The sequence below is a fragment of the Panicum hallii genome, chromosome 1 (genome assembly GCF_002211085.1).
Source record: "Panicum hallii strain FIL2 chromosome 1, PHallii_v3.1, whole genome shotgun sequence".
Lineage (NCBI taxonomy): Eukaryota > Viridiplantae > Streptophyta > Magnoliopsida > Poales > Poaceae > Panicum > Panicum hallii.
In genome coordinates, this window is record NC_038042.1 from 26,196,184 (window position 1) to 26,212,353 (window position 16,170).

Genomic DNA, 16,170 nt, shown 5'->3' on the forward strand with positions numbered 1-16,170 from the left:
ACCTGAAAAATTCTTCGCAATAATTAAATCTGTCGGAACTTCCGACACTGTGTAGGAAGTTTCAATGGGTCGGAACTTCTGACACTGGACCGGAAGTTCCGACAAAAGGAAAGTTCTTATACGAAATTTAAAAATAAACTTGAAACTGCAGAACTTGGCTGAATCAAAGGTTGAGCAATGATACTAGGACACTTCTGCAAGTGAACTTTGCAAGCACAACAATTTGAGTACGTTGATCGGCACAAAACAAACTCTAATTCAACTAGAACTAAATAAATGCAATAAGCACAAGACACCAGAGATTTGTTCCTGAAGTTCACTCCCACTAAGGAAGCTACGTCTCCGTTGAGGAGCTCACAAAGAGCTGGGTTTTACACTAACCTTTTACCTCACTCAATCAACCACAAAGGAGGATTGAGTCACTTACTATGAAATCCACAAAGGATGAGTAATACAAACTTCCTAGGGCGCACACACACGAGAGGATGCTCAACCGGGCAATGTCGAACCGTCTAGAAGCAAGCTTCAAGAGTAACAAATGCGAATCGATGGATGGAGATGCTTCAAGTGCTCTTGAGATGAACTTGGCTGCCTCATACTTAAATGCTCAAGCCTCACACCTCACTCTAGCTCTCACCCAAGCCGTAGCTCAAATCAACTAAAGGATTAGCTGTGGCAGAACCAAACTGAATTATACCAGCTCAAGTACGTGAGTCCATTCCTGAGGGCTCCAACGTGCTTCAAACGGTATAATCCCTTGGCCTGTCAGGTAACGTCCCGATAAACCACCGAACACAGGATCAATAAGGTTACCTCACACGAAGGTGAGTCCAGAGATACAATCACCATCACATTTTTACATCACTAGGAATTATATTCCAAGAGTTTCCAAATGAAGTATGAAGTTTCAAATCTAGAGAAAAGATTACAAACCGTTAAAGCTATGGTTTTTAGCAGCGGAAAACATACTGTGACACCCTAGGTGTCAATTTGTATCACATTAGGTATGAAATGTAATGCATGTGTAACTTTATAAGACCCTATGTGTAACTTTATAAGAATATGAGTCCTTTTGTGCAAAATGCATGAGTTACAAAAGTAATTTTCAAAAGTTACTAGGGGCCAAATTATAAGAATGCAAGTAATCATGACTTACCTGAAAACTTGCATTAAGGCCCAAGTTATGTGTGAAATATTTAGCAAGGACAAAATCTTATAAAATTTAAAGTTAGTCCAAAGTTTTAAAATAAAGTTGCATACTTCGAGTTTTTGATTTCAAACCCTAAAACAAAGTTGTAGAGCTTGAAAAGTTTTACAACTTTCATTTTGAACACTTTTCCTTTTGAGCCCTAGCTTAAAAGTTATCGCTGGTTTACAGACAGGTCCCTGGAACTTTGGAAAATTGCAAATCAGTCCAGTCGTCTTCAACCCTCCCACGGCTCCTCTGTTTTTACTGCTCGCCGCCGCTGCCGCCGTTCCTCGGAAACCCGGCCGGTCAGTGCAGCCCCCTTGCTTCCCCCTCACTCCTAGGCGCCGCCCTAGCCCTGCCCTTTGCCCTAGCCCACCCCCGTGGCCTCACCTCGCGCCCCCACGCGCTCAGCGCCGCCGCCGGCTCTGCCACCTCCACGCCGCCGTGGCGCCCGGCCATGCGCCCCTCCCTTCCCTTCTCCTCTCTATAAGAAGCTACCCCGGGACCTCCTGAAACATTTTCCCCATCCCCTTGTGCCTCTCCCTCGCCGAAGCGTTGCTCCCAGTACCACCCCGCCGCCGCCCTTCGGCCTCCACGCCGGCGGACCTCCTCCGGCGGTCCCCTCTCCTCCCAAGCACGCCAATCGGTGCGCCTCAAGCTCCTAGTGCCCGTAGGCCAACTCTTCTCCACCCTTGACGCCCCACCTCACCAGAATTTGGCCTTAACCCGCCGCCGGTGCCCTGTTTCCGGCCATAGGGACCACATTGCGAGGTCTCAAATCTTTCCGAGGGCCTATATGAAACTTTTCAATCCTTTCTCCCTTTTCAATGTGCTGAATTTTGGAAATTCCTAGGAAATCATAGAAAATTCAAAAAAATATAAAACCAGTTGGGCCTGAATCCTTATTTCAAACTCTATTACTCTTGTTTAATGACCATGTTATGAAAGTATATGATTCGTGCTGTGTTTAAAATAGAAGTAAATGAATGCTTGTTATTTCATGTGAGTGGTATTTTTGAATTGTAAATTCAATAGAAAATTGTAGGAAATTCCAAAAATTGCAAAACCAGTTTTGTTGAAAACTAGATTTTGAACTCTACAACTTATATTGAGTGAGTTTGATATGAAACCAAATAGATTTGAATCTATGTTAAATCTAAGATAAGAGAGAGTGTAATATCCATAGCTCTTACATGTTAACTTTATTGATTATGATTTTTGATATGCAATCTCCATAGATTAAGTATGAATTGATGTGGAATTTTCAAACCTAATCTTGTTTTGTAATTTAATTCTTTTAAGTTGATCAATTCAATTTGTTTTATAGTAGAATTAACTAAGTCTTTTCGGTAAAGCTTATCTAATTAGATCTTTTAGTCAAAATCTTTTAAGTGTGCAATAGAGCTGTGTTTAAATTTTCAAAACTTTGTAACTTTAATTATCCAAGCTTCACATTCAAATTTGAATTTAATTTTGAATATTTTAACTCTTGTTTACAATTAAATCAATGTTATAGTCATGAGTTAAATGTTTATGATTCAAAGCTTAGGTTCCTTTTTGTACCATGAGTTCTTGAGTGTTAGCTTTTGGATTGCAACTTTACCGTGAATTGAGATGAAAGTGTGTGTATCCATTGAACTCCATGTTGCATATCATGTAGACTCGACCACTCTTGCCGACGGAAATTACCAGCTAATCCCGGAACCAGAAGGAGGATGTTCTGAAGATCCTAAGGACTTCATCAGGGGATTCTCTGAAGGCCCGAACCAAAGTTCGGACGTTATTAACTTGACTAACCTCAGCCCCACCAGTAAAGGCAAGCCCCGGTGCATAACCCAGTAATTAAATTACTACATTATGCAATCTTATACTTATATATTATATCTTGCATTAAGTCTAGGAGTTGAAATGGAACCCTAGATGCATTGATACTAGGAACCAATGTTTTGAACCTGAGTCCATATCGGCTAGATGCTCTGCTAAATAGGACCGGTAGAAGTCGGGTGATTTCCTGTCACTCGCGCGATATAGGAATTGTAATGTTTACATTCCTGTTATCACTATAAGGATGACGGACGGGAGTTTTATGAGGTATCATGGTTGAGGTGATACCCCGTCTGTGTTGATGAATTTTGATAAGGTCGCGGTGTGTGCCGATCGGGGTTAAGCGTTTGAAAGTACTAACTACATGCCGCGAAATATGGTAAGCGGTAAGCCTAGTAGCCAATCGGCCCGAGGAGTGGACATACCTCCCACCACTCGTCTTGCTTCTTCTGGTTACTTATGTTCGATTGAGGAAATACGTGTTGCAAGGGCAACCAGGAATACGGGTTTTGTAGTCGCGCTACAGACGTATGTCCTGCACTTTGGAAGTGCGTATGTTCCTGCAGTCGCTTGTGGTGGACCTGTCCACAAGTTGGAATGAAAGGCAAACGGTTGCTTCGGAACTATCGTTGGATGTTCCAAGCGTGTGAGTTAGGTTTACCTTGCAAGGTTAAATTCGATTCAGAATCGTCCGCTTCTCACGAAGATTGAGACTGCTTAATCCCTTTATCACACAGAGTAACAAGAGCAACTATATGATGAGTAATACTGATGGTTGAGATAAAGAGCTCTACCTTGCTTGCTTAGTTATAAGTGCTTATCTAGAATGGATAATCACATAGAACTTGAAAACTAAAAGTTGAAAATAAGGATTTACTCTTAGATGCTTTTCAGCTGAAACTAAACCCAGAACTATTATAAGCCTTCATAAGTCTAGTTATGGGCTAAAGTATACCCAATTCCGGGTAAGCCTTGCTGAGTATTAGTATACTCAGCCTTGCTAGTTATATGTTTTGCAGGTAATGTCTTGAAGACCCTACTCTTCCCTTGCCTTGGCCCTGTGCTCTTTCAGAAGGTTGGTCCGTGGAATGGGATCCGTTCCCGGCCAGCACTGGTGATATCGAGTGATGTCGTGCCCGGGCTTAGCATGACATCCGTCTTGACGACGCGTTGTAATCGTCGCGTATGTTTTTCCGCTGCCAAAAACCATAGCTTTAGCAGTTTGTAATATACTGCTTCTGAAACTCTTGTAATGTAAATCTCTATGATGTAAAAATATGTGATGGTGATTGTATCTCTGGACTCACCTTCGTGTGAGGTAACCTTATTGATCCTGTGTATCGGTGGTTCATCGGGACGTTACCCGACAGGCCAAGGGATTATACCGTTTGAAGCACGTTGGAGCCCTCGGAAGTGGACTCGCGTACTTGAGCCGGTATAATTCAGGTTGGTTCTGCCACAGCTGGTATCAGAGCTATAAGGTTACCCTGGAGATACATTTTACCTTAAAAATGCTTTCAGTATAAAAGTTTGACCAACAAAATGTTTGGCAAAACTACGTTGGGTTCGTTAAGGTTGTACTTAGTACGTAAAGCCCTAGGGTAATGCTTATGAGGGAAATAGAGGTGGCTATACATATATATATAACTCTAACTACCAGCATTACTTTTCTGTCAAAACTTAAATTCATGCACAACCCAATCTTATATTCTGTAACGACTCCTTCGACGGTGAGGTAAGAAGGTAAGGATCCTCAGCCAACTGAGGGAGCTTGGCCTTCCCGTCGGTGATGCGAACCGAACGCTGTTTCTCAAGCAGTGGCCTACTTGAGATGCTGCCAATGTACCAAGCTCGGTTGACTACATTGGGAGTATATGGTTCAGCGCAGGGTATGGCGATCGCAGATCATACCCCCGCATTTTGCGGTACCCCCGTGAATACGTTATCTCGATAACGTATGTTAACGTTGTCTGTACGGTGGTAATTGTACAGATGCTATTTCTATAGTGAACAGTAATGATTGGGGACGCTTTCATGACATGCTGGCATGAAAGGTTCATTGGTTATATATATATATATTTTGGTTTTCTGCAGGTACACTAACCACGATTACGAAACTAGGACGGATAGGGTTTATCGACTAGTTAATAGTGAGAGACGTATGTATAATGCCACCGAGATTAACTACGTAAGTCCGAAGATATTCGGCAGTTATTTTTGGTTGTGAGGTCGAATAGTACGTGCATGCATAATACACTAATCAACAAAATGGGTGTTTAATTTTGTTGTTTTCCTAAGGATAGGTGACATGTTGGTTATTCCTAGCAGGGTCTCAATAGAATCTTTAGTTGGGTGTCTTAGGTATCTCTCTGATTTCCAGCCTTTGCTGTTATCAGAATCAGTTGTCTTGTTCCATTTACCTTATAAATTTTCAGCAGGGTAAATAAATTTCGTCATCCAAATCCTTGTTTCAGATGGTTGGAGCCACACGTAGAACCCCGGAAGGTTTCCGGACAGAACAGATCAGCGGTTGCCAACCACCATCACCACCACCTCCGAATCTAGCCGACGTTCTGGCTCGGCAAACTAAACTTCTCAATCTATTGGTACAAGCACAGCAGAATCAACAACACCAACAGTTACGAGGTCGTGATGAGCCTCTGGTAGCAACCTATCAAGATTTCCTCAGTACTCAGCCCCCGCTGTTCAGCAAAGCGGAGGAGCCCTTGGATGCTGATGCTTGGTTCCGCACCATTGAATCTAAGTTTGCTCTTCTTATGATTCCATGTGCGGACTCCAACAAGGTTCATTTCGCTGCCCAACAATTACGCGGAGCTGCCCGTATCTGGTGGGATAATTATTGTGCTATGCAAACGGATGGCCATGTTATCTCCTGGGAAGAATTCCGGAATGCCTTTAGGGCACATCATGTACCTGAAGGGCTGATGGAACGGAAACTGACTGAGTTCTTAGCACTTACTCAAGGCGCCCGCACCGTACTGCAGTATGCACAGGCTTTTAATCACCTGTGTCAGTATGCGGGCTATCATGCTGATAATGATGCTAAGAAGCAAGATCGTTTTCGTCGAGGTTTGAATACTAAGCTCAATGAACATCTGAATCTTATCAAGGCGAATACTTTCAGCGAGCTGGTCAACATGGCACTGACTCAGGAGGATTGTATTACGGCACACCATGCCGAAAAGAAGCAAAGGAGTTCCACTGGACCCGCGGGCGTTCAACCCTCGCAATATCAGTTTATTCAGGATGCACTGCCTAGAGCACCCTAAGGGAATGTTCCATTTGGTGGACTGGTTTTCAAGCCGTTTCAACAACAAGAAGAGTATCAACCTCCTGTACCTCTGCAACTACCCCAACAAATTGGCCCACGGCCAAATGTTCAACAAGTCCAACAAAGAAGCAGTACCTATCACGGTTTCAATTGCGGAAGTGCGGATCATTTCATCCGAGATTGTCCGCAGCCCAAGAAACCGAATCAAGGACAGAGTTCCAGTCAAAATGACCAGAACAAGGGCAAGAGGCCGATGATGCAAGTCCGGCAAGGACAAATTAACTTCACTACCCTTGCAGAACTTTCGGATGGAACTCCTATCATGTCGGGTACATTTTCAGTACACCACAAACCAGTTGTTACATTATTCGATTCAGGAGCAACTCATAGTTTCATTAGTAACAACTGTAGTACCCGAATAGGACTTGATCTTTGCCCTACTAAGGGGTCATATGTGATCTCTACCCCTGGAGGAAAAATTACATCTGGCCAAATAATCAAAAAGGTGCCAATTCAATTGGGTAGCAAGGAAATCAGAACTGATTTGATTCTATTAAACCTAGAGGGTATTGATATTATACTTGGGACAAATTGGATGACAGAACATAGAGTACTGCTAGACATCTCTTCCCGAGTTATTGAGATTGACTCACCACATCAAGGAGCAACTACCCTCTATCTGCCCCAGCAGGAGTATCTGCACTCTTGCACTTATGCCATCACAGATGTCAAGGTAAAAATATTCCTGTAGTCTGTGAGTACCCCGATGTCTTTCCAGGCGATTTACCTGGAATGCCACCGGACAGAGACATTGAGTTCATTATTGAACTTCAACCTGGCACCGCTCCTATTTCGAAGAGGCCGTATTGCATGCCTCCAAATGAATTGGCTGAACTGAAAATCCAACTCCAAGATCTTCTTGATAAAGGTTTCATACGCCCAAGTGCGTCACCTTGGGGTTGTCCCGCTCTCTTCGTCAAAAAGAAGGACAATAGCCTAAGGCTATGTGTCGATTATCGTCCACTCAATGCGGTCACCATCAAAAATAAGTACCCTCTTCCCCGCATTGACATCTTGTTCGATCAGTTAGCTAGAGCTAAGGTCTTTTCCAAGATTGACTTGCGCTCTGGTTATCATCAAATCAAAATCAGGCCTTGTGACATTCCAAAAACGGCCTTCTCAACCAGATATTGACTTTATGAATATCTGGTTATGTCATTTGGGCTTACCAATGCACCGGCATATTTCATGTATCTCATGAACTCAGTATTTATGCTGAAACTTGACAAATTCGTCGTGGTCTTCATCGATGATATTCTGATATATTCCAAAACTAAGGAAGACCATGCTAATCATATACGTGTCGTTCTTCAATGACTACGTGATCATCGTCTGTATGCCAAATTCTCAAAATGTGAATTTTGTCTAGATAGTGTGAAATTTTTGGGACACACTATCACTAGTAAAGGCATATCGGTTGACCCAACTAAAGTCCAGGAAGTTATGGATTGGAAACCTCCAACTTCAGTCCATCAAATTCGAAGTTTCCTTGGATTGGCGGGATACTATCGCCGATTCATTCCAGACTTCTCCAAGATAGCCAAACCTATGACTGAGCTACTTAAGAAAGAAGTTAAGTTCCGCTTGGTTGATAAGTGTGATGAAGCATTCCACACTTTGAGAAGACTTCTGACAACTGCCCCAGTATTAGCTCAGCCAGATAATACCCAACCTTTTGATGTCTATTGCGATGCTTCGGGAACTGGCCTTGGTTGTGTTCTTATGCAAAACAACCGAGTCATTGCTTATGCATCCCGAGCACTTCGGAGCCATGAACAAAATTATCCAACTCATGATCTTGAATTGGCAGCTGTTATTCATGCTCTCAAGATCTGGAGACATCATCTTATGGGTACTAAGTGTAACATCTACACTGACCATAAGAGCCTCAAGTATATCTTCACCCAAGCTGACTTAAATATGAGGCAAAGGCGTTTGTTAGAATTGATTAAAGACTACGATCTTGAGGTACATTACCATCCTGGCAAGGCCAATGTGGTTGCGGATGCCCTTAGCCGCAAGGCACGTTGTCACTGTTTATCCGTAGCAACCATCAGTGACACTCTTTGCCATCAGATGAGGAAACTCAATTTAGAAATCATTTCTCAAGGTAGTCTGAATCATTTATCCATCGAGAATGCCCTTCAAGATAAAATAGTCATGTCTCAACTACATAATAAGGGTATCAAAATTATCAAATCGAAGTTATCTCTGGGAGAAGCCAAATATAAGTGTTTTCACACCGATCATCAAGGAGTTCTATGGTTCAACAATCGTATTGTTGTACCTAAAGATCATCAGCTTCGCAAGCAAATCCTTGATGAGGCACATCTATCCAAGTTCTCTATTCATCCTGGTAGTACCAAAATGTATCAAGATCTTCGACAGAATTTTTGGTGGACCAGAATGAAAAGAGAAATTGCCAAATATGTATCCGAGTGCGATACGTGCCAGAGAGTCAAAGCTAGTCATCTCAAGGCATCTGGTACACTTCAGCCATTACCCATTCCATCATGGAAATGGGAAGATATTAGTATGGATTTCATTGTTTGTCTTCCCAATACACTTCAAAAGCATGATTCTATATGGGTAATTATAGATAGACTTACCAAAATGGCTCATTTTCTTCCTGTGCATACCACTTACTCAGCTAAGAAGTATGCCGAAGTCTATCTTGATCAAATTGTTCGGTTGCATGGTGTTCCTAAGACTATTATTTCTGATCGAGGGGCACAATTCATTGCACGCTTCTGGGAACAACTACAGTCAGCTCTTGGATCCAAAGTAATAAGAAGCTCTGTGTATCATCCTCAGACGGATGGACAGACTGAGCGAGTTAATCAAATTCTTGAAGACATGCTCCGAGCTTGTATTATTCACTATGGTACAAGTTGGGACAAGTGCCTTGCTTTAGCTGAATTCTCTTATAACAACAGTTATCAAGCTAGTCTTCAAATGGCTCCTTTTGAAGCGTTATACGGTCGCAGATGTCGAACTCCTTTGAGTTGGTCCGAGACCGGTGAACGCAAAATCTTTGGACCAGACCTAGTTGTCGAAGCCGAAGATAAAGTCAAGATTATTCAAGCCAACCTTAAAATAGCTCAGTCCAGACAGAAAAGCTATGCAGATAAAAGAAAGAAGCCTCTGCAGTTTCAAGTAGGAGATTTTGTCTATTTTCGAGTATCTCCTACCAAGGGTGTTCAGCGTTTTGGCATAAAAGGGAAGTTAGCACCACGGTATGTTGGACCCTTTGAGATTCTTAAGGTCTGTGGCCCCGTGGCTTAGAAAATACGCCTTCCATCTCAATTGGCTGCCATTCACGATGTCTTCCATGTCTCTCAATTCAAGAAATGTATTAAAGTACCTACGGAGATCGTTGAAACCACCGCCATTGAGATTGAACCTGATCTATCTTACGCTGAGCAACCTATTCAAATCTTGGATACCAAGGAGAGAGTCACCAGGAGAAAGATGATTAAGACGTACAAGATTTTATGGGATCACCACACCGAAGAAGAAGCAACTTGGAAAACAGAATCTTATCTCCAACAAAATTTCCCAAACTTCCTTCAAGCCAATCCCCAAATCTAATCGTCTGATTCTTTCTGCCTTCGAATCTCGGGACGAGATTCTTTTTAGGGGGGAGGGCTGTGACACCCTAGGTGTCAATTTGTATCACATTAGGTATGAAATGTAATGCATGTGTTGATTTGTATAAGGTTGGATGTATTTGTAGAAGTAAGACCCTATGTGTAATTTTATAAGAATATGAGTCCTTTTGTGCAAAATGCATGAGTTACAAAAGTAATTTTCAAAATTTACTAGGGGCCAAATTATAAGAATGCAAGTAATCATGACTTACCTGAAAACTTGCATTAAGGCCCAAGTTATGTGTGAAATATTTAGCAAGGACAAAATCTTATAAAATTTAAAGTTAGTCCAAAGTTTTAAAATAAAGTTGCATACTTCGAGTTTTTGATTCAAACCCTAAAACAAAGTTGTAGAGCTTGAAAAGTTTTACAACTTTCATTTTGAACACTTTTCCTTTTGAGCCCTAGCTTAAAAGTTATCGCTGGTTTACAGACAGGTCCCTAGAACTTTAGAAAATTGCAAATCCGTCCAGTCGTCTTCAACCCTCCCATGGCTCCTCTGTTTTTACTGCTCGCCGCCGCAACCGCCGTTCCTCGGAAACCCGGCCGGTCAGTGCAGCCCCCTTGCTTCCCCCTCACTCCTAGGCGCCGCCCTAGCCCTGCCCTTTGCCCTAGCCCGCCCCCGTGGCCTCACCTCGCGCCCCCACGCGCTCAGCGCCGCCGCCGGCTCTGCCACCTCCACGCCGCCGTGGCGTCTGGCCATATGCCCCTCCCTTCCCTTCTCCTCTCTATAAGAAGCTACCCCGGGACCTCCTGAAGCATTTTCCCCATCCCCTTGTGCCTCTCCCTCGCCGGAGCGTTGCGCCCAGTACCATCCCGCCGCCGCCCTTCGGCCTCCACGCCGGCGGACCTCCTCCAACGGTCCCCTCTCCTCCCAAGCACGCCAATCGGTGCGCCTCAAGCTCCTAGTGCCCGTAGGCCAACTCTTCTCCACCCTTGACGCCCCACCTCGCCGGAATTTGTCCTTAACCCGCCGCCGGTGCCCTGTTTCCGGCCATAGGGACCACATTGCAAGGTCTCAAATCTTTCCGAGGGCCTATATGAAACTTTTCAATCCTTTCTCCCTTTTCAATGCGCTGAACTTTGGAAATTCCTAGGAAATCATAGAAAATTCAAAAAAAATATAAAACCAGTTGGGCCTGAATCCTTATTTCAAACTCTATTACTCTTGTTTTATGACCATGTTATGAAAGTATATGATTCGTGCTGTGTTTAAAATAGAAGTAAATGAATGCTTGTTATTTCATGTGAGTGGTATTTTTGACTTGTAAATTCAATAGAAAATTGTAGGAAATTCCAAAAATTGCAAAACCAGTTTTGTTGAAAACTAGATTTTGAACTCTACAACTTCTATTGAGTGAGTTTGATATGAAACCAAATAGATTTGAATCTATGTTAAATCTAAGATAAGAGAGAGTGTAATATCCATAGCTCTTACATGTTAACTTTATTGATTATGATTTTTGATATGCAATCTCCATAGATTAAGTATGAATTGATGTGGAATTTTCAAACCTAATCTTGTTTTGTAATTTAATTCTTTTAAGTTGATCAATTCAATTTGTTTTATAGTAGAATTAACTAAGTCTTTTCGGTAAAGCTTATCTAATTAGATCTTTTAGTCAAAATCTTTTAAGTGTGCAATAGAGCTGTGTTTAAATTTTCAAAACTTTGTAACTTTAATTATCCAAGCTTCACATTCAAATTTGAATTTAATTTTGAATATTTTAACTCTTGTTTACAATTAAATCAATGTTATAGTCATGAGTTAAATGTTTATGATTCAAAGCTTAGGTTCCTTTTTGTACCATGAGTTCTTGAGTGTTAGCTTTTGGATTGCAACTTTACCGTGAATTGAGATGAAAGTGTGTGTATCCATTGAACTCCATGTTGCATATCATGTAGACTCGACCACTCTCGCCGACGGAAATTACCAGCTAATCCCGGAACCAGAAGGAGGATGTTCTGAAGACCCTAAGGACTTCGTTAGGGGATTCTTTGAAGGCCCGAACCAAAGTTCGGATGTTATTAACTTGACTAACCTCAGCCCCACCAGTAAAGGCAAGCCCCGGTGCATAACCCAGTAATTAAATTACTACATTATGCAATCTTATACTTATATATTATATCCTGCATTAAGTCTAGGAGTTGAAATGGAACCCTAGATGCATTGATACTAGGAACCAATGTTTTGAACCTGAGTCCATATCGGCTAGATGCTCTGCTAAATAGGACCGGTAGAAGTCGGGTGATTTCCTGTCACTCGCGCGATATAGGAATTGTAATGTTTACATTCCTGTTATCACTATAAGGATGACAGACGGGAGTTTTATGAGGTATCATGGTTGAGGTGATACCCCGTCTGTGTTGATGAATTTTGATAAGGTCGCGGTGTGTGCCGATCGGGGTTAAGCGTTTGAAAGTACTAACCACATGCCGTGAAATATGGTAAGTGGTAAGCCTAGTAGCCAATCGGCCCGAGGAGTGGACATACCTCCCACCACTCGTCTTGCTTCTTCTGGTTACTTATGTTCGATTGAGGAAATACGTGTTGCAAGGGCAACCAGGAATACGGGTTTTGTAGTCGCGCTACAGACGTATGTCCTGCACTTTGGAAGTGCGTATGTTCCTGCAGTCGCTTGTGGTGGACCTGTCCACAAGTCGGAATGAAAGGCAAACGGTTGCTTCGGAGCTATCGTTGGATGTTCCAAGCGTGTGAGTTAGGTTTACCTTGCAAGGTTAAATTCGATTCAGAATCGTCCGCTTCTCACGAAGATTGAGACTGCTTAATCCCTTTATCACACAGAGTAACAAGAGCAACTATATGATGAGTAATACTGATGGTTGAGATAAAGAGCTCTACCTTGCTTGCTTAGTTATAAGTGCTTATCTAGAATGGATAATCACATAGAACTTGAAAACTAAAAGTTGAAAATAAGGATTTACTCTTAGATGCTTTTCAGCTGAAACTAAACCCAGAACTATTATAAGCCTTCATAAGTCTAGTTATGGGCTAAAGTATACCCAATTCCGGGTAAGCCTTGCTGAGTATTAGTATACTCAGCCTTGCTAGTTATATGTTTTGCAGATAATGTCTTGAAGACCCTACTCTTCCCTTGCCTTGGCCCTGTGCTCTTTCAGAAGGTTGGTCCGTGGAATGGGATCCGTTCCCGGCCAGCACTGGTGATATCGAGTGATGTCGTGCCCGGGCTTAGCATGACATCCATCTTGACGACGCGTTGTAATCGTCGCGTATGTTTTTCCGCTGCCAAAAACCATAGCTTTAGCAGTTTGTAATATACTGCTTCTGAAACTCTTGTAATGTAAATCTCTATGATGTAAAAATATGTGATGGTGATTGTATCTCTGGACTCACCTTCGTGTGAGGTAACCTTATTGATCCTGTGTATCGGTGGTTCATCGGGACGTTACCCGACAGGCCAAGGGATTATACCGTTTGAAGCACGTTGGAGCCCTCGGAAGTGGACTCGCGTACTTGAGCCGGTATAATTCAGGTTGGTTCTGCCACAGCTGGTATCAGAGCTATAAGGTTACCCTGGAGATATATTTTACCTTAAAAATGCTTTCAGTATAAAAGTTTGACCAACAAAATGTTTGGCAAAACTACGTTGGGTTCGTTAAGATTGTACTTAGTACGTAAAGCCCTAGGGTAATGCTTATGAGGGAAATAGAGGTGGCTATACATATATATATATATAACTCTAACTACCAGCATTACTTTTCTGTCAAAACTTAAATTCATGCACAACCCAATCTTATATTCTGTAACGACTCCTTCGACGGTGAGGTAAGAAGGTAAGGATCCTCAGCCAACTGAGGGAGCTTGGCCTTCCCATCGGTGATGCGAACCGAACGCTGTTTCTCAAGCAGTGGCCTACTTGAGATGCTGCCAATGTACCAAGCTCGGTTGACTACATTGGGAGTATATGGTTCAACGCAGGGTATGGCGATCGCAGATCATACCTCCGCATTTTGCGGTACCCCCGTGAATACGTTATCTCGACAACGTATGTTAACGTTGTCTGTACGATGGTAATTGTACAGATGCTGTTTCTATAGTGAACAGTAATGATTGGGGACGCTTTCATGACATGCTGGCATGAAAGGTTCATTGGTTATATATATATATATATTGTGGTTTTCTGCAGGTACACTAACCACGATTACGAAACTAGGACGGATAGGGTTTATCGACTAGTTAATAGTGAGAGACGTATGTATAATGCCACCGAGATTAACTACGTAAGTCCGAAGATATTCGGCAGTTATTTTTGGTTGTGAGGTCGAATAGTACGTGCATGCATAATACACTAATCAACAAAATGGGTGTTTAATTTTGTTGTTTTCCTAAGGATAGGTGACATGTTGGTTATTCCTAGCAGGGTCTCAATAGAATCTTTAGTTGGGTGTCTTAGGTATCTCTCTGATTTCCAGCCTTTGCTGTTATCAGAATCAGTTGTCTTGTTCCATTTACCTTGTAAATTTTCAGCAGGGTAAATAAATTTCGTCATCCAAATCCTTGTTTCAGATGGTTGGAGCCACACGTAGAACCCCGGAAGGTTTCCGGACAGAACAGATCAGCGGTTCCCAACCACCATCACCACCACCTCCGAATCTAGCCGACGTTCTGGCTCGGCAAACTGAACTTCTCAATCTATTGGTACAAGCACAGCAGAATCAACAACACCAACAGTTATGAGGTCGTGATGAGCCTCTGGTAGCAACCTATCAAGATTTCCTCAGTACTCAGCCCCCGCTGTTCAGCAAAGCGGAGGAGCCCTTGGATGCTGATGCTTGGTTCCGCACCATTGAATCTAAGTTTGCTCTTCTTATGATTCCATGTGCGGACTCCAACAAGGTTCATTTCGCTGCCCAACAATTACGCGGAGCTGCCCGTATCTGGTGGGATAATTATTGTGCTATGCAAACGGATGGCCATGTTATCTCCTGGGAAGAATTCCGGAATGCCTTTAGGGCACATCATGTACCTGAAGGGCTGATGGAACGGAAACTGACTGAGTTCTTAGCACTTACTCAAGGCACCCGCACCGTACTGCAGTATGCACAGGCTTTTAATCACCTGTGTCAGTATGCGGGCTATCATGCTGATAATGATGCTAAGAAGCAAGATCATTTTCGTCGAGGTTTGAATACTAAGCTCAAAGAACATCTGAATCTTATCAAGGCGAATACTTTCAGCGAGCTGGTCAACATGGCACTGACTCAGGAGGATTGTATTACGGCACACCATGCCGAAAAGAAGCAAAGGAGTTCCACTGGACCCGCGGGCGTTCAACCCTCGCAATATCAGTTTATTCAGGATGCACTGCCTAGAGCACCCCAAGGGAATGTTCTGTTTGGTGGACTGGTTTTCAAGCCGTTTCAACAACAAGAAGAGTATCAACCTCCTGTACCTCTGCAACCATTTGAAGCATGTTGGAGCCCTCGGAAGTGGACTCGCGTACTTGAGCCGGTATAATTTAGGTTGGTTCTGCCACACATACGCGACGTTTACAACACGTCGTCAAGATAGATGTCATGCTAAGCCCGGGCACGACATCACTCGATATCACCAGTGTTGGCCGAGGACGGATCCCATTCCACGGACCAATCTTCTGGAAGAGCACAGGGCCATGACAGGGAAAGAGTAGGGTCTTCAAAGGCTTTACATGAAAAACATAAAACTAGCAAGGCTGAGTATACTAATACTCAGCAAGGCTTACCCGGAATTGGGTATACTTTAGCCCATAACTAGACTTATGAAGGCTTATAATAGTTCTGGGTTTAGTTTCAGCTGAAAAGCAACAAAGAGTATAACCTACTTTCAAGTTTTAGCTTTCAGATTCTAGTTTGATTAGCCATTCTAGGTAAGCACCTATACTAAACAAGCAAGATAGATATTATCATCCATCATGATTATTCCATCAACAATTATACTTTTTACTCGATGTGGCAAAAGGGATAAGCAGTCTCAATCTTCGTGAGAGGCGGACGATCCGAATCGAACTTAACCTTGCAAGGTACACCTAACTCACACGCTCGGAATACCAACAGGGCGTTCCAAGCAACCGTTTCCCTCATATTCCGGGTTATGGATCAGGGCCACCACAAGCGACTGCAGGACCGTACGCACA